General features: G+C 44.6%; 1 non-coding gene across 1 annotated transcript; it reads right to left on the reverse strand.

Annotated features, from left to right (window-relative positions):
• Window positions 1–14,911: 14,911 nt before the first annotated feature.
• TRNAF-GAA (transfer RNA phenylalanine (anticodon GAA)) lies at window positions 14,912–14,984 on the reverse strand. The gene has a single exon. It is a non-coding gene; the product is annotated as a tRNA-Phe (tRNA).
• Between the last annotated feature and the right edge of the window lie 6,726 nt (window positions 14,985–21,710).

A 21,710-nucleotide genomic window follows, 5' to 3' on the forward strand; every position in this document is an offset into this window, starting at 1 on the left:
GGCGACGGAGAGTCCAAAAAGAAAACAGAAAACAAACCAAAAAAAGACTTTAAGTAATTTAGGTAATATCAGTTAGCACTTCATGGAAGACTTCAGTGGAATATACAAAGGAGACAGAGATGCAAATATATACATATATGTATGTTACCTTTATCGGACTTTCAAAAACAGCAAAAAATTGGAGCTATATATGCTTCTGGGATTTGCGTGCAAGTGTTGTATAGAGGGAATGATATTTAGACAGGGCCCACAAAACACTTCCCAAAACCCGGGACCTTTAGATCTTCAGTCTAGCATTCTCCCAACTGAGCTATTTCGGCTGCTACAAACGCATCCTCTTAGTTATTTCTTCAAAATATAACTGTCATTTGTAGGGTGAGTGTATTTTCCAATGCCTAATTCTGTTTTGTTCGATACCAATACAAAAATTAGCCAGGGGTGGTGGCGCGCGCCTGTAATCCCAGCTCTTCCAGAGGCTGAAGCCGGAGAATCCCTTGAACCCGGGAGGTGAAGGTTGCAGTGAGCCGAGAACGCGCCACCGCACTCCTGCCTGGGCAATAGAGGAAGATTGTCTTAAAAAAGCATTAAAAAGCTTTCTGCCCGTGGACGCCGCCGAAGAAGCATCGTTAAAGTCTCTCTTCTCCCTGCGATCTTGTCTAAGTCAGAGTCTCCTAAAGAGCCGGAGCAGCTGAGGAAGCTCTTCATTGGAGGGTTGAGCTTTGAAACAACGGATGAGAGCCTGAGGAGCCATTTTGAGCAATGGAGAACGCTCACAGACTGTGTGGTCATGAGAGATCCAAACACCAAGCGCTCCAGGGGCTTTGGGTTCGTCACGTATGCAACTGTGGAGGAGGTGGATGCAGCCATGAATGCAAGGCCACACAAAGTGGATGGAAGAGTTGTGGAACCAAAGAGAGCTGTCTCAAGAGGAGATTCTCGAAGACCAGGTGCCCACTTAACTGTGAAAAAAAAAATATTCGTTGGTGGCATTAAAGAAGACGCTGAAGAACATCATCTAAGAGATTATTTTGAACAGTATGGAAAAATTGAAGTGATTGAAATCATGACTGACAGAGGCAGTGGCAAGAAAAGGGGCTTTGCCTTTGTAACCTTTGATGACCATGACTCCATGGATAAGATTGTCATTCAGAAATACCATACTGTGAATGGCCACGGCTGTGAGGTTAGGAAAGCCCTGTCAAAGCAAGAGATGGCTAGTGCTTCATCCAGCCAAAGAGGTCGGAGCGGTTCTGGAAACTGGTGGTGGTCGTGGCGGTGGTTTCGGTGGGAATGACAACTTTGGTCGTGGAGGAAACTTCAGTGGTCATGGTGGCTTTGGTGGCAGCCGTGGTGGTGGTGGATATGGTGGCAGTGGGGATGGCTATAATGGATTTGGTAATGATGGAGGCAATTTTGGAGGTGGTGGAAGCTACAATGATTTTGGCAGTTACAACAATCAGTCTTCAAATTTTGGACCCATGAAGGGAGGAAACTTTGGAGGCAGAAGCTCTGGCCCCTATGGTGGTGGCGGCCAATACTTTGCCAAACCACGAAACCAAGGTGGCTATGGCAGTTCCAGTAGCAGCAGTAGCTATGGCAGTGGCAGAAGATTTTAATTAGGAAACAAAGCTTAGCAGGAGCGGAGAGCCAGAGAAGTGACGGGGAAGCTACAGGTTACAACAGATTTGTGAACTCAGCCAAGCACAGTGGTGACAGGGCCTAGCTGCGCCAAAGAAGACATGATTTAGACAAATACTCATGCGTATGGGCAAAAAACTCAAGGACTGTATTTGTGACTAATTGTATAACAGGTTATTTTAGTTTCCATTCTGTGGAAAGTGTAAAGCATTTCAACAAAGGGTTTTAATGTAGATTTTTTCTTTTTCTTTTCCTTTTTTTTTTTTTTTCGCATCCATGCTGTTGATTGCTAAATGTAATAGTCTGATCGTGACGCTGAGTAAATGTCTTTAAAAAAAAATTAAAAAATTAAAAATTTAAATTAAATTAAATAACTAGAAAAGAAAGAAAAGTAGGATCTCTCATGTCCTCCAGTATATTTTATCTCTTCCTTACAGTTTTAAAAATTGTGGTCTGCCCACTGGTGCACAACAACTGGTTGTCTGTTTGTTTTTGAAGACAGGGTCCTGCTCTCTTGCCCAGGCTGGAGTGCAGTGGTGCAATCTCGGCTCGCTGCAACTCTGCCTCCCCAGCTCCATTGATCCTCCTACCCCAACCTGGAGATTCTCATATTAAGTCAAAAGGGCCAAGACATTGGACTTCTCTGCTTAGACATTATAGAAACAAATTCAGAGGTCTGCAGAATTTCAGAAACAACTCTCTGTGGAATGGGGAAATTGCTTAGGCCTAGGAGTCCTGCAGACTGAATTTTAATAAAACTCTTCCTATGTCCTAACAGATTTCAAACTCAGTCCCCTATTCTGAGAGAGTCGAGCTTTCTGCTTTTAGCCAAAATATGGTGGGAGGGTGAATTAGGATGTGTTTTTCTATGGTTTCCTCAAAAACGGTTCTAGATTCTCTTACAGACTTTTTCCTTTCCTTGTACGGTCTGAGCCTTCCCAGACAGGAAGCAGCATCCTCTACTCTGGGTTTATCCCGCCGCACCTGTCCCACCGCTGGGCGCATCCTCAGCCTCCGCTGCAGAAATGCTTAAAGCTGAGCCTACGGAGAGGAGAGAGAGAGAGAAAAGAAAGTGATGTGGAAATTAAAATAGCAGCTGCATACAAATCTCAACAGTGTTTAAAATGTGCGTAAATGGATCTAGGAGCGCGCTGCAATCCTGTGAAAAGTTCATTCAGAAGACAGAGGGGCCGGGCGCGGCGGCTCACGCCTGTAATCCCAGCACTCTGGAGGCCGAAGCAGACGGATCACGCGGTGAAACACGGTCTCTACTAAAAATACAGACATCAGCCAGGTGTGGTGGCGCGCACCTGTAACCCCAGCTACTCCAGAAGCGGAAGCAGGAAAATCGCTTGAACCCGGGAGGCAGAGGTTGCCGTGAATCGAGACCGCGCCACTGCACTCCAGCCTGGGCGACAGGGCGAGATGCCGTTTCCAAAAAGAAAAAAGAAAAAGAAAAAAAAAGAGTAAATGGGAGGAGCGGAGCGCCAGCTGCGGGGAGAGGGGAGAGGCGGGTGCGGGGAAGTGGAGGAAGAAAAACACAAAAGGAGACGGGTCGAGTGCAGGAAAAGCCTCCTCAAGGTGATTGGGACTTGGCTGGACGGGAGGGAAGAGAGGCCCCTTTTTGTCCCTGGGGAGGTAGCTCGGCCGGGAAGGGGCCTGGTTCGTTTGGCGCAGGCTGGCTCCACACACCGGCTGGGCTCTTTGGGGATGCACGTGATGTTGCGTTTTTGTTTGCGGCTCAGGAACCGCTGATATTGGAGCTTCTGAGGGAGCCGCAGGGATTTCCCGATTTCCCGGGTGCCCGCGTGGAGAGTTAGCCGCGAATCTGCCGGCAGCTTCGAGACTGAGCGCGACCGTGGAAACGTCTAACTGTATTAGCTTTTGCTTGAAATGCAAACGATGAGATTGAAAGTTCCCGTTTGTTTGCTCTGTAGGGCTGAGGGCCCCAAAGGATCGTGGAGTGTCCCTTATGCTGTGCTGAGGCGCAGGATCCGAGAAATAAAGACACAGGACACGGAAGTACAAGAAAAACGCAGCTGGGCTCAGGGGGGCCACACCACCTATAAGCTGAGACAGGCGAGGCCCCGAATGTCCGGAAGTGTCTGTATTTATTGTGTATAGGTTAGGGGGCAGGGTAGTGAGTGAAGTCATCTTTAAGGATAGTGATAGGGTCGTGAGCAATAAAACAAGGTTCCACCCCCATTAGGCCACCTAGGCTAGGAGGTGGACACGGCGCAGCAAGGGGTCCACTCCGATTAGGTCACCTAGGTTAGGAGATGGACAGTGTGCAGCAAGGGGTCCACACCCATTAGGCCATCGAGGCAAGGAAGTGGGCCGTGTGCAGTAAGTGGGTCCACCCCATTAGGTCACCGAGGCATGGAGGTGGGCCGTGCGCAGTGAAGAGTGTGCAGTGTGCAATACCTCTATCTGTGGGCATGCTACTGCTAAGATCTATAGGATGCTTAAGTCCCACAGCTGTGACAGAACTGTCAGGGCCTACCGCCACCTGCTGGCGGCTCCCAATGAGTTCTACAGGAGGATGCCTTTGAGCCAACATAGTATCAAGAGCTGATAAAGTTCACAGTCACCACGGTGCGATTATCCACAGGGATTTGAGACACGAGACGCTTGAGGGATTGCCGGTCTGAGGGCAGCCTTCTGCAAGAACTGGAGCAAAGTCCTACAACTCCTTTACCAGGAGGAGTGGCTCTTGCCCCAAGGCTGCCATACAGTGGGTCTTTATGATACTGAACACTGCCGCCTGGGCCAGGGATTCTTGTCCTGGTATAATTGTTTTTCCCTTAAATAGTGCTCTGCATTGTGTCTGCTCCAGACATTCCTCCGACTATAAGCTGCTTATTCTTTAATTCATTCTCTGTACCGTGTCTGCTCTAGGCATTCCTCTGATGATGAACTAAGAAACAGTTACACATATAGAGAGAGAAATAACTGAGTAGTAAGATACTCTTTGGGCACTCATTCTATGAACTAATATATTATATATAGAGGATTATATAAAGCGAAATAACTGAGTAGTAACACTATAAACAGATATTCTTCAAGCCCTAATTCTATAAACTAATACATGATTACATATAAAGGATTATATAAAAGGAAGTAACTGAGTAGTAACACTATAAACAGATATTCTTCAGGCTCTGTGCCAGGATTCTGCTTAGCCCACCTTCCTTGATGCCTATGTGGGGGGTCACCCACATTGCTCCGCATATTTCACCTAGAATGAAGCCGACTGAAAGCCAGCGTCACCTTGAACAAACTCCTCCTGGCGTTTGCCACGAGCTCTTTTACTCCCGTCCAGCCCTCGGCTCAAAAGGCCTCTGCACAGCCGGAGGGCGGCTGCGGAAAGGCGGGGTCGCGGCGCAATCGGTGTTAACTACGAGTGCAGCCAGGGTCTCCTTAGCCCTATTACTGCTGGAAATAGTGTATACAGTGGTCCATTTCTAACACAAAGTGCCTCTAATCGGCTTAGGTCTGCAAACTGCAGAAGAAACAGGATCTACTAGGCCCCTGAGTCGATAGCCAATGCCTGCTCGTCGGCCTCCCCTTTCCTCCCGCTTCCCCAGACCCTTAGCTGCCCTCACTCTAACCAAAAAAGTTCAGTCTAAGATAAAACTTTACCAGTCTGCAAAATAGCTCACGTTGTCCGTTCTTAGCCTGCCCGGCTACTTAGGTCGTAAGTCAAATACTTAAAGAGCCGCTGAGCTAACCAGGATTGCGATGCATTGCGGGCTGCAATAAAATGCAGCAAGCCACCCCTGAAAAACAAAGCCTAAAGCCCTTGCCTAACAATCAACAAGTGACATCCGGGAAGATTGTGACCCCACAGCACTCAGCCTCTAAGGAACCCGGGGAGGCACCTGCGCACCAGGGGATGAACTGCTTGTTGAAACCGTGCTGGGCAGATGAGGTGTCTGCCCATCAGACACCTCATCTTCACCTTGCAAGACCGTCATTAAAATTCTCAGGTTTGGCAGGGCGCGGGGCCTCACGCCTGTAATCCCAGCACTTTGGAGGCCGAGGCGGGTGGGGTGGATCACAAGGTCAGGAGATCAAGACCATGCTGGCCAACATGGTAAAACCCCGTCTCTAGTAAAAATACAAAAAATTAGCTGGGCATGGTGGTGCGCGCCTGTAGTCCCAGCTGCTCGGGAGACTGAGGCAGGAGAATTACTTGAACCCAGGAGGCAGAGGTTGCAGTGAGCCGATATCGCGCCACTGCACTCCAGACAGAGCGAGACCCCGCCTCAAAAAAAAAAAAAAAAAAAGTCTCACTTTGCTGTTCTCCGGGTCTCAGAGTCCATTCAGGTTTGGGTGGGTGAGTTTGTTTCTCACATTACAGCTGCAAAGATGGCACAGGTGAATGAATCCCTCTCAAGTCAAGTGGGTTAACCTCAAATTGACTTTAGGGAAGGCCTGTGACCACCTGGTAGATGGTGGAAGGTCACAGCGTTTAGCAAGTGAGTGAAAGAGCGGATGCATGCCGAAGCCCACTGGGCTGCTTGGCTTCTGCAGATGGACGAAGAGGCTGCTTTTCTACCTTCTAGGTGTTTAGTAACTTAATTTTTAAACCTTTGTTTGAATGAAATAGAGCTGAAAATAAAAGGACATTTTCTTTTAGCGAAATAGGATTAAGATGCTTCCCAAATATCCCCCTGTGAATTTCTGCTTAGGACTGTGATATCCGAATTAGAAATTGTGCAGAGTTCTAATACGGAGATATGGGTTGTTCAGTAGCTAAGAAGGAAGTTACTCCTAGAGAGTAAGTTCAGTGAGGTAGAAAATGATCCTCTGGGATTGGAAGAATAAAAGTTCATTATTTTTATTTATATAAACAAACAAAGAAATAAATAAGCTTTTCTCTAGATGGATCTTGGACTCTGGAGTTCAGAGAGCTTGCAATTTCAGACCAGAAACTTCCTTAAAAGACCCAGAGAAGTAATTTTCTCCCTACCAAATTTCAGCTGAGGTGATTGAGATCTTTTCCTCATTTGTCATTATGTTTGTTATTTGTTGTTATGTTTGTAGTTAAATAGTTTGGACTGAATTTCAGAGTTTGTGAGTCTCTAGCGGAAAATGTGACCACCAGCGCATCGCCAGCAATCATCAACCACTGGCAGTGGAATCTTTTTGTGAAAGCTTGTAGGGCTTTTGCGACCTGGGTGAGGAAGCAGTTAGAACAAAGTAAGAAGCAAAAGAACTTGAGCCTTAACCTTCTGATTTAAAATCAGACTTAGGTGACAGAATTCCATGGTTTCTGATGATTTCATGTAAACTGGAAATCGGCTCAATGGCAAGGAATGCTTCTACAGAGCATGCTTCTACAGAGCATGATCCACATTGGTGATTGCTGGAACTATTTAGAGAGGAGAGATGGATAATCCTAAGCAACGAATAACCTTAAGTGAATCAACATGAATTACCTCCCTGTATGAGACAGTAGTTCGGAGGCCAACACATTCACTTTGAATGGGTGGGGAATATAATGGAGAACTTCCTACAGTGGATCATAGGGAAAAAAAAAAGAGTGGAGGCTTTGGGGATTGAATCCAGGGCCTCCCACACCCTAAGGATGCTTGTAATACCAGTGCTTTGGGAGGCTGAGGCTGGCGGATCACCTGAGGCCAGGAGGTGGAAACCAGCCTGGCCAACATGGTGCCTGTAATCCCAGCACTTTGAGAGGCTGAAGCAGGTGGATCATAAAGTCAGAAGTTTAAGACCAGGCTGGCCAAGATAGTGAAACCTCGTCTCTACTAAAAATACAAACATTACATAGGCGTGGTGGCACAGACTGTAGTCCCAGCTACTAGGGAGGCTGAGGCCCAAGAATTGCTTGAACCCAGGAGGTGGAGGTTGCAGTGAGCCAAGATCATGCCACTGTACTCTATCCTGGGTGACAGAGTGAGACTCTGTCTCATAAATAAATAAATAAATAAATGGAATAATTTTTTTTTAAAGAAAAAAAATGGAACTAAAAAAACTGACAAATTCGAAATTACATTGGAGACCACTTCTCCCAAAATAATAGAACAACTAAACAGAAAATCAGCAAGGACACTGAAGAAACCAAAATCATCTTGAGCCAAAAGAATTCAGTCACCATGTATAGAACAGTCCACACAAGACAAGCAGAGCACACGTTTATTTCAAATTCACACAGAACATAGATCAAGATAGAATTTACCTTGAGCCTCAACAAATTTAAAAGAATTGACTGGTATGATATGATCCCTGATCCCAATGAAATCAAACTAAAAATCAGTCACAGAAAGACAACAGAAAAAAATCCAAACAGTTGGAAAATGAACAACACACCACTAAATAGTCCATAGGACAAAGAGAAAGCCTTTGTAGATATCAAAAAATAAATTCACCTGAATAATAGTGAAAACGCAATATATCAAAATTTCCAAGACAACTAAAAGGAAATTTACAGCACTAAGTGGATACATTAGAAAAGATTCCCGACCGGGCGTGGTGGCTCAAGCCTGTAATCCCAGCACTTTGGGAGGCCGAGGCGGGAGGATCAGGAGGTCAAGAGATCGAGACCATCCCGGTCAACATAGTGAAACCCCATCTCTACTAAAAATACAAAAAATTAGCTGGGCATGGTGACACGTGCCTGTAATCCCAGCTACTCAGGAGGCTGAGGCAGGAGAATTGCCTGAACCCAGGAGGCGGAGGTTGCGGTGAGCTGAGTTCGCGCCATTGCACTCCAGCCTGGGTAACAAGAGCGAAACTGTGTCTCAAAAAAAAAGAAAAGAAAAGAAAGATTCTCAGATTAGCTCTCTGTGCTCTTACTTGAAGAACTCAGGTGGGGAAAAGAGCAAAATAACCCAAAGCAAATAGAAGAAAGGAAATAAAAAATGAGCAAAAATCAATAAAACTGAACACAAACAAAAAACAATACAAAAGCCGGGCGCGGTGGCTCAAGCCTGTAATCCCAGCACTTTGGGATGCCGAGGCGGGTGGATCACAAGGTCAAGAGATCGAGACCATCCTGGCCAACATGGTGAAACCCCGTCTCTACTAAAAATACAAAAAATTAGCTGGGCATGGTGGCGCGTGCCTGTAATCCCAGCTACTCAGGAGGCTGAGGCAGGAGAATTGCCTGAAGCCAGGAGGCGGAGGTTGCGGTGAGCTGAGTTCGTGCCATTGCACTCCAGCCTGGGTAACAAGAGCGAAACTCTGTCTCAAAAAAAAAAAAAAAAGAAAGAAAAGAAAGATTCTCAGATTAGCTCTCTGTGCTCTTACTTGAAGAACTCAGGTGGGGAAAAGAGCAAAATAACCCAAAGCAAATAGAAGAAAGGAAATAAAAAATGAGCAAAAATCAATAAAACTGAACACAAACAAAAAAAAAAATACAAAAATAAACAAAAGCTAGTTCCTTTAAAAGATCAATAAAAGAAGACCTCTAGCAGGACTGAGAAATTTTAAGAGGAGTGATGACACAAATTACCAATATCAGGAATAAAAAGAGGGTATCACTATAGACTCTGCTGACGTCAAAAGGGTAAAGGAATACTATGAACAACACTTTACACACAAATTTGAAAACTAGATAAGATGGACTAATTCCTTGAAAGTCACAAACTACCACAACGCACTCAATACGAAATATATGTTTCCATAACCCTATAACTACTAAGGGATTTAAATTTGTAACATAAAAACAAAACAAACCAAACAAACAAAATCCAGACTCTTCAGGTTCAGAAATAAAATTTCACTGGAGAATTGTCTTCTCCCCACCCACTACCAGACACAGTCTTCCTCTGTCTACCAGGCTGGAGTGCAGTGGTGCGATCACAACTCACTGCAACCTCTACCTCCCAGGTTCAAGAGATTTTCCTGCCTCAGCCCCGAGAGTAGCTAGGATTACGGGCACACAACACCATGCCCCACTAATGTTTGCATTTTGTAGAGACTAAAAATACAACATTTCACTGTGTTTGTCTCACTGCGTTGGCAAGGCTGGTCTTGAACTATTTTATTTTATTTTGCTTTGTTTTATTTTATTTTACTGAGACGGAGTCTCACTCTGTCACCCAGGCTGGAATGCAATGGCACGATCTCAGCTCACTGCAACCTCTGTCCCCTGGATTCAAGCCATTCTCCTGCCTCAGCCTCCCGAGTAGCTGGGATTACAGGGGCCTGCCACCACACCCGACTAATATTTGTATTTTTAGTAGAGATGGGGTTTCACCATCTCGGCCAGGCTGATCTTGAACTTCTGACCTCATGATTCACCTGCCTCAGCCTCTCAAAGTGCTGGAATTACAGGTAAGAGCTACTGCAACCAGCCTTGAACTCTTGACCTCGTGATCCACCCACCTTGGTCTCCCAAAGTGCTGGGATTACAGGCATGAGCCACCACACCCGGACCTCACTGGAGAATTCTAAGAAATGCTTAAAGAATTAATACCGACTCTACACAATCTACTTCAAAAAACAAAAGAGGATGAAGAACTTTCCATTCATTTATGAAGGTAATGTTATCCTGATGCCAAAACCAGGTAAACACAGTACAAAAATGAGTAGAGGTGAATATGCTTAACAAAATATTACCAAATAGAATTCAACAATAGATAAACGAATTATACACCATGATCAAGTGGGGTTTATTCCAGAGGTGTAGGACTGGGTAAACTTGGACAATCACTGTAATCTACCATATTCATAGGTTAAAAACTAAAATCATGTGAGCATATTAAAGTAGAAAAGACATTTATTAAACTTCAATATCTATTTATGATAAAAAGTCTCAGAAAAATACAGAAGAAGAGCTAACACCGTACTTCATGGTAGAAGACAATGTTTTTCCCCTAAGACAGTGAAGAATACCGAGGTGTCCACTCATACTACTCTTATTTAACTTAGTGCTAGAAGTTCTAGCCAGTGCAATGAGGCAAGAAAAGGAAATAAAAGACATAAAGATAAAAGCCAAAAAAAGCAATCTGTTCCTCTTGGAACTAATAATTTAGGTCAGCAAGGTCATAGAATAAAAGAAAAGTCTACAAAAATAAATTATATTTCCAAATAATGGCAATGAACATTTAATTGCCACAAACAAACTATTTTAAAATATAATACCTTTCAATGTAATACCATATATTTCCAAATAGCTAGAAGAGAGGACTTTGAATATTCCCAATACAAAGAAATGACAAATATCTGAGGCAATGGATTTGCTAATTGCCCAGATTAAGCATTACATATTGTACATATGTTTAAAAATATATCTCTATATCCCATAAATATGTGCAATTATTATAAGTAAAAATAATTTTAAAACCACAATATCATATATAATCCCTGAGAAAATAGAGATACTTAGATGTAAATCTGAAAAAACCTGAATAAGACTTGTATGCTGAAAATTATACAATGTACACAACGCTGGTGAAAGAAGTCAAAGTAACCCCACACCAATGGAGAGATGTACTACATTGTTCACACTTCACAAAACTCAGCATGGTAAAGACATCGGTTCTCCTCAAATTGATATGTAGGTTTAATGCAATTCTTAACAAAACCCAAGCAAGACATTGATTGATATAAACAAAATTATTTTAAAATTTATATGCAAAGTCAAAGGAATTAGAATAGTTAAAACATTTATTTAAAATCTAGGAGGAACAGACGGTCTATCTGATTTCAAGGCTACTATATTACATTGTTGTATTCGTGTATGATTGTATTATTACTACTGTAATTAAAACCATGTAGTGCTGGGCATGGTGGCTCAAGCCTGTAATCCCAGCATTTTGGGAGGCTGAGGCGGGTGGATCACGAGGTCAAGTGATCGAGACCATCCTGGTCAACATGATGAAACCCTGTCTCTACTAAAAATACAAAAAATTAGCTGGGCATGGTGGTGCGTGCCTGTAATCCCAGCTACTTAGGAGGCTGAGGCAGGAGAATTGCCTGAACCCAGGAGGCGGAGGTTGTAGTGAGCCGAGATCGTGCCATCGCACTCCAGCCTGGGTAACAAGAGTGAAACTCCGTCTCAAAAAAAAAAAAAAAAAAAAAAAAACATGTAGTACTGGCAAGAAGAGACATATGGATTAATAGAGCAGGATGGAGAAATAAACCCACACAAATATTCTCAATGGGTTTTTAACAAACTTGTATAAGTAGTAATTCCACCAAGGAAAAATAAACATTTCAGCAAATGATGCTGGAGCAAAAGTAAGTAAATAAATAAATAAGAAGTCCGGACATGGTGGCTTACTCCTGTAATCCCAACACTTTGGGAGGGCGAGGTGGAAGGACTGTCTGAACCGAGGAGTCTGAGATGAGCCTGATCAACATAGCAAGAGCCTCATCTCTACAAAAAAAGAAAGGTAGCTGGGCATGGTGGCATGCACCTATGTTCCCTGGTACTTGGGAGGCTGAGGTGGGAATATTGCCAAGGACCTGGACATCCAGTCTGCGGTGAGCCAAGATGGTGCCACTGCACTCCAGCCTAGGCAACAGAGCAAGACTCTGTCTCAAAAAATAAAAATAAAAATAAAAATTTTAAAGAATCTCAACCTAAGTTACACGCATTATACAAAAATGAACTCATATTGGATCACAGACTTTTCTTGAGTCCCAACCCTGAGGGTGGAGAGAGAAGGATTATAGTGTCTTCCTTAGGGCTTAGAAACTTCCAAGCCTGGGTTTCAAATGGAAAGGCCAAAATAGCTTGAGAGGGCTCCAGGCATTTTGGCTTGAAAGCGTCTCCTGGCTCAAAACAACTCCTGTGAGTTCTTCTACAGGAAAATCAAAGGCACTTGTGTGTGAGCTCCAGTCACCTAAAACACTAAAAGTCTCAAAGAGATAATAAAACAACCCTCTCCCCTGATGTAAGGCAAATACAAATCTTCCTGGCTTTCCTGGGTGGTTTGAGCTTTTTATTGAGAATAGTCAGAGAACCCCCCTGGCCCTGGGACCTCCTTCTGTAACCTGTAGATCAGTGCTCTCAACTTGAGCATCAGAGTCACTTGAGGGCTTATTCAAACACAGGTGGCTGGGCCCCACCCCCAGCAATCTGACTCCACAGATCTGAGGCGGGGCCTGGAAATTGGCATTCCCATGGTAACACCCTCATCCCTCACCCCTTGCTCTCCTGTGCAGCATCCATGGTGGCTAACATGACACTGTTTCCTTAAAGTGCCTGAAGAGAATGAGTGGCTAGAAGCGGGGAAAAGGAAGAAATGAAAAGAAAATACATGACATGTCTACATTACCTCCCTCCAGAAAATGCATCTTAAAACAAACGTGATTGGCCGGGGGTGGGGGGCGCACAGGAAATCCTCAGCTAAGCTGGTTTCACCAGACAATATCCCTCCTGGATGCTGGTTATGGATATTTTCACTGGACAAAAGAATCAAGAAGTAAGGACATCCCAGCCTGACAGAGTGTTAGACGGGTGGATGGTGACAGACATCATACTCTGTTGCCTCTCAAAGATGCTTTGATTCAACAGCAAGCATGCACACAGAGGACAGCAGTTTTGAAACATACAGCGTTGGAAACCCCTAAAAGGTGCCATCAGTGAATAGAATTTCGTTGGAAACCCCTAAAAGGTGCCATCAGTGAATAGAATTTCGTTGGAAACCCCTAAAAGGTGCCATCAGTGAATAGAATTTCCTGGAGTTCTCTGGTCGTACAAAGCAGATGTGATGGTATTGACGGAGAAAAAGCAAAGAAAATGTTTGTTTTGTTTTGTTTTTACCTGAGAAAGTGCTCAGCCCACCTGCGATCCACTCACCTTTTACTTTGCGTCTACTTTCCACTGTGACAGAAAACCTTCTCCTAGTTTTTCATATGAGGTTTCCGGGTAATGTTTTATTTTAACGAGGAAAATTGAATGGCTGAAGAAACACAGGAAAACGAATCAGTTGTATGGTATATCAGCAGGGCATGTTACTCCGTGTCGGTTTCTGCCCCTTGCACGTCGAAGGCCTCTGGTTCCCCGGCAGTCTGCGGTCGTTGTGCGCGTCCTGCCCCTCCATCTCCAGCGGCTGGAGAGCCGCGCAGTCCCTGATCGCACCTGTGGCTGCGCTCTCTGCGCAGGTGGAGGAGTCAGTGGACAGATGCTTTCGCTCTGTTCTTTGGCCCAGAAAACAAAAACGTTAAAAAATATATATATATATATAGATGCCGGGCGCGGTGGCTCACGCCTGTAATCCCAGCTACTGGGGAGGCTGAGGCGGGAAAATCGCCTGAATCCCCGAGGCGGGGGTTGCGGTGACCGAGATTGCGCCGCTGCCCTCCAGCCTGGGCGGCACATCCGTCTCAAGACAGAACAAAATAAACAAAAAACCTATGCCCGCTGGCGCTTTTCTCCCTCCTTCGTCTTTTCATCTCTTTAATCATAGTACAAAATGAGAGCGAATGTGAACCGCCTGTTGATGTGTACGCTTTTATTTGGGTTCCAGAGACCCCGTTGAGATCCCATTCTTCCCCCCGCCCCATTTCTTTTTCACCTTCCTTCTGCTGTTGCAATCGCCTTAGGTGATGGGGAGGCTTGCAGCACAGAAATCGGATGTAAGTGCAGGCGACCCATTGGGTGACGTTTTTACTTTCTATATGTGCAGAAATAGGATAGAAAAAGATAAGGTGGAAATCGATGTTACTTGACAATTAGACTTCGGTACTGAGAGTTTGCACAATCACTCGGGAATGCAGGGGATCGAACCCAGGGACTCACCCACACAAAGCACGCGCTCTACCGCTGAGCTACACTCACTACCCGTAAGGCCTTTTTGTAATAATTTTCAAGAGGTAACTTTATTTTTCTGAGACAGTATTATGGAGCGTCTGCAGCTGCTGTGAGTAGAAGACACTCGGTGCGAATGGGGGAGACAATTCTTCAAAATACTGTCCCAGCTACTGGGGAGGCTGAGGCAGGAGAATCACTTGAACCCACAAGGCGGAGGTTGCAGTGAGCGCAGATCGCGCCACTGCACTCCAGCGTGGGCGTCAGAGCCAGCCTCCGTCTCAAAAACACATAAAAAACAAAACAAACAAACAAACAAACACTTCCTAAGTTAAAGACTTTAAATAATTTACGTAATGTCAACACCTCATGGAAGACCTCAGTGGACTATGCAACCAAAGGAGAGAGTGATACACATATATGCACATTACCTTTATCGGATTTTCAAAAAACAGCAAAAAAATTGGAGATCTATACACCCTTCTAGGGTTGGCATGCAAGTGTTGTGTAAGGCAGAACTGATTAAAAAAAAAAAAAAAAACCTGCCGAAACCCGGGATTGAACCAGGGACCTTTAGATCTTCAGTCTAACGCTCTCCCAACTGAGCTATTTCGGCTCCCCTGGAATCGCCCTTTCAGCTATTTCTTCAAAATGTAAAAACTGTCATTTGTAGGGTCAATCTATCTTTCAATACCTAATTCTGTTGTCTTTAATATTACCCATCATTTACTCATCCATTCACTCATCCAAAAATATAGATTCTGCTCCGATTTATGTCTGAAAATAGGACCCAATTTTAAAGACAATGACTGGGTTAGCAAAAGTCGAGAAAAAAAGGCAAAGGCAAAGAATAAGTCGAAGCAGTAAGGTGCCCCCCTACAAGGTCACTGCTCAGAAAACTAACGGAATTCAAAAGAATATTTTCTAGGCTTTTCCTTTTGTCTTCCCTGGGTTTGTTTTTTCTTTTCTTTTTTTTTTTTTTTTTTTTTTTCCTGTCTTGCTGTTCGACAACACAGCAGAAAGGAACAGAGGATTACTGGGCACGGTAATGTGGTGGCGGGTTTATAGCTTCCGATTAAGGAAATCCTGAGTGAGACAATTCTTTTTGGCTATTCCTTTCACTCGTCTGGTGCTGACACATCCACCCTGGGTAGTACAGAGACCCAGGGAGTGGAAATGGAAGCTACAACATGTTTATTTTAGTGTGGAAATGGAAAATTCATTTTTAAAAGGAGAAAAGCACAGGATGGTGAGAACTGTGAAGAACAGACAAACGTTTATGGTTTTGAACGCTATGTGAGGCAAGGACACGCTGCCACGGAGCCACATCTGTCTCACTACAGACATATCGTGAAGATCTTCCTTGAAGCATTAGTCATATTTCTGAGGGGTCTTCAAAGGTGTAATAAGTTGGCCAGATAGAAAATCCACTGTCTCATATCTCACTATTTCTTACTCTAAACTATATCCTCTGAAGCTACTAGGAGACATGTAAGAGAATCATAGACCAAATCACACTGTTTCTGCTTCTAGAACATTTCATCCCATCCGTTTATTCTGAGGTTTCCTCTCCAGCAAACTGCCTGGGGGCATTTTCTCCCATTGCCAACAGGTAAGACATCCAGATGAAACTTCTCTGGCGTCTTCAACCTGTTTTTCTGCATTTCTTCCCTTTCATCTGCTTACAAAGTTTTTCAAGCTCCCTCCTCTTTAAGAAGAGATGATGAGCCACAATCTACGAGAAGCTATATCAATACTTATATTTTACTAAGGATCCTTATCAGGAATATGGTAAGAACTTCTACAAAGCACTAATAAAAAGACGGAAACTTCAATAAGAAAGAGCCAATTAACATGTACTTAACAAAAAATGGCTATTGAGTAATATAAAATATGCTTGACATCATTTGCTATAAAGGAAATGCAAATTAAAAACACAACAAGGCTGGGTATGTATACTCCCAGCACCTTGGGAGGCTGAGGTGGGTGGATCACCTGAGGTCAAAAGTTCAAGACCAGCCTGGCCAACATGGCGAAATCCTGTCTCTACTAAAAATACAAAAATGTAGATGGTCATGTACCCCTTTAGTCCCAACCACTCAGGAGGCCGAGGCACGAGAATCTCTTGAAATTGAGAGGCAGAGGCTACAGTGAGCCGAGACTGTACCCCTACACTCTAGCCTGGGCAGCAGATTAAGCCACCATCTAAAAATTAAATAAATAAATAAATGAAATGAAATAAAAACCCCACAAAATAATACTACTCTTCATCTGAACCACTTAACCTAAAAAGTGGATAATATCAAGTGTTGCTGAGTATGTGAAGCAATTGGAACACTGATACATGGTTGATGAGACTGTAAACTGCTACGTCTACACTGGGAAACTACCTGAAAATATCAACTAAAACTAAATATATATATATATATATATATATATATATATATATATATATATATTTATATATACATTATATATATAATGTATATATAAAACTTATGACCCCTAAACTCCACAATTACATTTATACCCAAGAGAAGTGCATGAGCATTTCCCTTAAAGGACATGTACCTGAATGTTTACGGCAACATCAAACATTTCAACCAAAATCCAGGGGTGCTGCCAATGTACCTGGACAGTGAAATGAATTAATAAATCATGATACGGTATTCATACAATGCAATACTCCAGAGCAATAGAAAATAACTACTGCTCCTAGCAACAATATATAGAAAATGTGGCCATGCAGGTGGCTCATGGCCGTTATCCCAGCACTTTGAGAGGCTGACGCCAGTGAGGTCAGGAGTTCAAGGCCAGCATGACCAACATGGAGAAACTCCGTCTCTACCAAAAATACAGAATCAGCCAGGCATGGTGGCCCATGCCTTTAATCCCAGCTACTTGGGAGGGTGAGGCAGGAGAATCGCTTGAACCTGGAAGGTGGAGGTTGCAGTGAGCCCAGATCATACCACTGTACTTCAATCTGGGCAACAAAAAAGAAAACGTATCTAATTTTTTGTTTTTTACAAAAATTGAGTGAAAGAATACATACTCAAATGAGTAAATACTTGCTATGGTTTGAAAGTGTCCCCTCCAAAGCTTAGGTGTTGTAATGTGATAATTATCAAGAGATAGGACCTTTAAGAAGTGATCAAGCCATGAGGGTTTCTTCCTCAAGAATAATATCAGTTACCCTTATAATAGGACTTCACAAAGGAAGTTCGTCTCCATATTGCCCGCAGTTTTCTGCCACGTGAGGACAGAACAAAAAGGCCACCACCAGACTTGATCCTGGACTTCCCAGCCCCCAGAACTGTGAGAAAGTAAGTTTCTGGGCGGGGGTCAGTGGCTCACTCCTGTAATGACTTCACTTTGGGAGGCCAAGGCAAGCAGATCACCTGAGGTCAGAAGTTCAAGACCTGGCAAACATGGTGAAACCCCATCTCTACTAAAAATACAGAAAAATTAGCCAAGTGTGGTGGCTAATTAGCCAAGTGTGGTGGCCAGGAAGTATCTAGAAGATCCTTCCTTTTTTTCTTGTTTTTAAATTTAAGTCTTCATTTACGTAAAATAAAATGCATAAAACCTATTCGGCTTATGGCTTATTATACATAATCAAAACTCAAACCAAGATACTGAGGTTTTCACACCCAAGAGCTGCCTTTTGCCTCACCCCAGTTATTGAAATTTTCTGGCCTCTGTCTCTGTAGATTATTTTTCTTATTTTTAAATAATATAAATGGAATCATATACTATCACCTTAGCCTATTTTGGGCTGCTACAAAATCACTCAAGACTGGTAATTTGTAATAAACAGAAACTTATTTTCTTTCTTTCTTTTTTGAGACAGAGTTTCACTCTTGTTGCCCAGGCTGGAGTACAAGTGGCATGATCTCAGCTCACGGCAACCTCCGCCTCCTGGGTTTAAGTGATTCTCCTGCCTCAGCCTCCAGAGTAGCTGGGACTACAGGCGTGTGCCACCATGCCCAGATAAATTTTTTTTTTTTTTAGAAGAGATGGGGTTTCACCATGTTGGCCAGGATGGTCTTGATCTCTTGATTTTGTGATCCACCCACTTTGACCTCCCAAAGTGCTGGCATTACAGGTGTGAGCCACTGCTCCTGGCTTTCTTAGGGTTTTTTAAACTGTGGTCTGCACTCTGGTGTATAATAACTGTTTTCACTCACCTGTGACCATTAGAGTTTTTTTTTTTTTTTGACACATGCAGGGCTGAGGGCCCCACAGGGTCGTGGGGTGTCCCTTATGCTGTGCTGAGGTGCTGGACCCGAGAAATAAAAACTCAGGACACAGAAGTACAAGAAAAATGCAGCTGGGCTTGGGGAGCCACGCGACCTGTAAGTGGAGTCAGGCGAGGCCCCGCATGTCCAGAAGCGTCTGTATTTGTTGGGTATAGGTTAGGGGGCAGGGTAGTGAGTGAAGCCATCTTTAAGGATAGTGATAGGGTCGTGAGCAATGAAACAAGGGGTCCACCCCCATTAGGTCACCTAGGCCAGGAGGTGGACAGTGCACAGCAAGGGGTCCATTTCCATTAGGTCATCGAGGCAAGGGCCGCGTGCAGTAAGGGGTCCACCCCCATTAGATCACCGAGGCATGGAGGTGGGCTGTGAGCAGTGAAGAGGGTGCAGGGTGCCATAACTCTATCTATGGGCAAGCTACTAAGATTTACAGGAGGATGCTTTGAGTCACGCAGCAGTGACAGAGCTGTCAGGGTCTACGCCGCCTGCTGGCAGCTTCCAACAAGTTGTATAGGAAGACGCTTTTCGAGCAGCACAGTAACAAGAGCTGACAAAGTTCACAGTCACAAAGGTGCGATTATCCGGAGGGGTTTTGAGCCCTCAGATGCTCGAGGGATTGCCGGTCTGAGGGCAGCCCTCCACAAGAACTGGAGCAAGGTCCTGGAACTCCTTTATCAGGAGGAGTGGCTCTTGCCTCAAGCCTGCCATACAGCGGGTATCTTTACAATACTGAACGCTGCCGCCTGAGCATGGGTTCTTGTCCTGGTGTAACTGTTTCTCCCTTAAATCAGGCTCTGCACTGTGTCTGCTCCAGACATTCTTCCGACTATAAGCTGCTTATTCCTTAATTCACGCTCTGTACCGTGTCTACTCTAGGCATTCCTCCGATCATGAACTAAGAAATATATATATATATATATATATATATATATATATATATATATATAACTATTAGAGAGAGAGAGAGAAATAACTAACTTAGTGGTAAGATGTTCTTTAGGCACTCATTCTATGAAATAATATATGATTATATATAGAGGATCATATAAAGAGAAACAACTGAGCAATAACACTATAAACTGATATATTCGCCAAGCCCTAATTCTGTAAACTAATATACGATTATATAAAGGATTATATACAAGGAAATAACTGAGTAGTATGTAAACTGAGATATTCTTCAGGCCTTAATTGTGCCAGGATTCTGCTTAGCTCTCCTTCCTCGGCGCCTATATGGGGCTTACCCACAGACACAGGGTTCCACTACTCTGTTACCCAGGCAGGAGTGCAGTGGTGCAATGGCGGCTCACGGCAACCTCTGCCTACCCAGCTCAATCCAACCTTCCCACCTCAGCGTAGAAATTCTTATATGCATTCAAAAGTGCCAAAGCATTGGACTTGTTAAACAATGAAGAAACAATTTCAGACATTTACAGAATTTCAGAAACAACTCTCTCTGGAAGGAAGAAACTGTTGCAGCTGACGATGAGTTGCAAACTGAATTTGAATAAAACCGTCCGTATGTTTGGATAGTTTTCAAACTCAGTCTCCTATTCTGAGAGAGTCCAGCTTTTCAGTTTTAGCCAAAATTAGGTGGGAGAGTCAATAAGAAAATGGTTTTTGATAATTTCCTTTTAAAAATTATATTACAGACCTTAATTTTTTTTTCTCCTGATTGTACCGTCCGATCATTCCCGGACAGGAAACAGCATCCCTGTACTCTAGGTTTACCGCGCTTCGCTTCTTTTTCTAGTTGGGCGCAGCCTCAGCCTCTGCTGAGAAATGCTTGAAGTTGAGCACGTAGAGAAAGAAAAGAAAAAAGGAAAGTGATGTGGAAATTAAAACAGCAGCTGCATGTGAATGTCCACACAGCGCTTGCAATGCGTGTGAATGGTTCTGGGAGCGCCGCGCTCTTGTGAAAAGTTCATTCAGAAGTAAACGGGAGGGAAGGCGGAGACCAGCCGAGCGCCTGCCGCGGGGAGAGGAAGAGGCGGGCGCGGGGAAGCGGAGGAAGAAAAACAAAAGGGAGAGGGGGCCCGGGCGGGAAAGCGTCCTCACGGTGATTCGGCCTCGGCTGCACCCGACCGCGGAGCGAGTCTAAGCGCCCTGTTTCCGCCGCTTCTCTGGACAGGAGGGAAGAGAGGCTCCTTTTCGTCCCTAGGGAGGTAGCGCGGCCGGGAAGGGGCCTGGTTGGTTTCGCGCGGGCTGTCAGGGCTTCGAGGCCGCCTGGCGCTCTTTCCGTGGCTCCACACACCGGCTGGGCTCTTTGGGGACGCGCGTGATGTTGGGTTTTTATTTTCGGTCCAGGAAGCGCTGATACGGGAGCTTCTGGGGGAGCCGCAGGGATTTCCCGATTTCCCGCGTGCCCGCGTGGAGAGTTAGCCGCGGATCCGCCGGCAGCTTCGAGACTGAGCGCGACCGTGGAAACGTCTAATTGTATTAGCTTTTGCTTGAAATGCAAACGGTGAGAATGAACGTTCCCGTCGCTTGCTCCACGTATGTGTCCTAGAATGTGTGAGAGATTAAAAGTCAGCGTCACCGTGAAGAAACTCCTGGCGTTTGCAACGAGCTCCTTTACTGCTCACGTCGCGCGCTCGGCTCGAGGCCTCTGCAGACTGACGGCGGCTGCGGAAAGGCGGCGTCGCGGGGCAGTCCGTGTAAACTGCGTGTGCAGCCGGCGTCTCCTCAGGCCTGGGACAGGTGCAGAGGCAAACAGGGGAACCCCTCAGCAGTCGGGTGGGTTGACCTCAGATTGGGTTCAGCGACGCCCTGGTAGCGCCTGGCAGGCGGTGGACGTTTCCGCGTTTAGAAAGTGAGTAAAAGAGGATGCGTACGGAAGCCCACCCGCGTGCTTGGCTTCTGCAGATGGAGAGAGGTCGCTTTTCTGCCTTCTGGGTGTTTACTAACGTATTTTTTTTTTCCCTTTGTTGGCATGAAATAGAGCTGAAAATAAAAGCAGATTCATTTCTTTTAACAAGATGGTACTGAGATGCTTGCAGAGTATTTCCCTGTGGATTTCTGCTTAGCGCTGTGATACCACAAACAGCTCTAATCTGGAGGTGTGGGTTATCCGTAGCTTTAAAGGA

The sequence above is a fragment of the Saimiri boliviensis genome, chromosome 4, assembly GCF_048565385.1.
Source record: "Saimiri boliviensis isolate mSaiBol1 chromosome 4, mSaiBol1.pri, whole genome shotgun sequence".
Classification (NCBI taxonomy): domain Eukaryota; kingdom Metazoa; phylum Chordata; class Mammalia; order Primates; family Cebidae; genus Saimiri; species Saimiri boliviensis.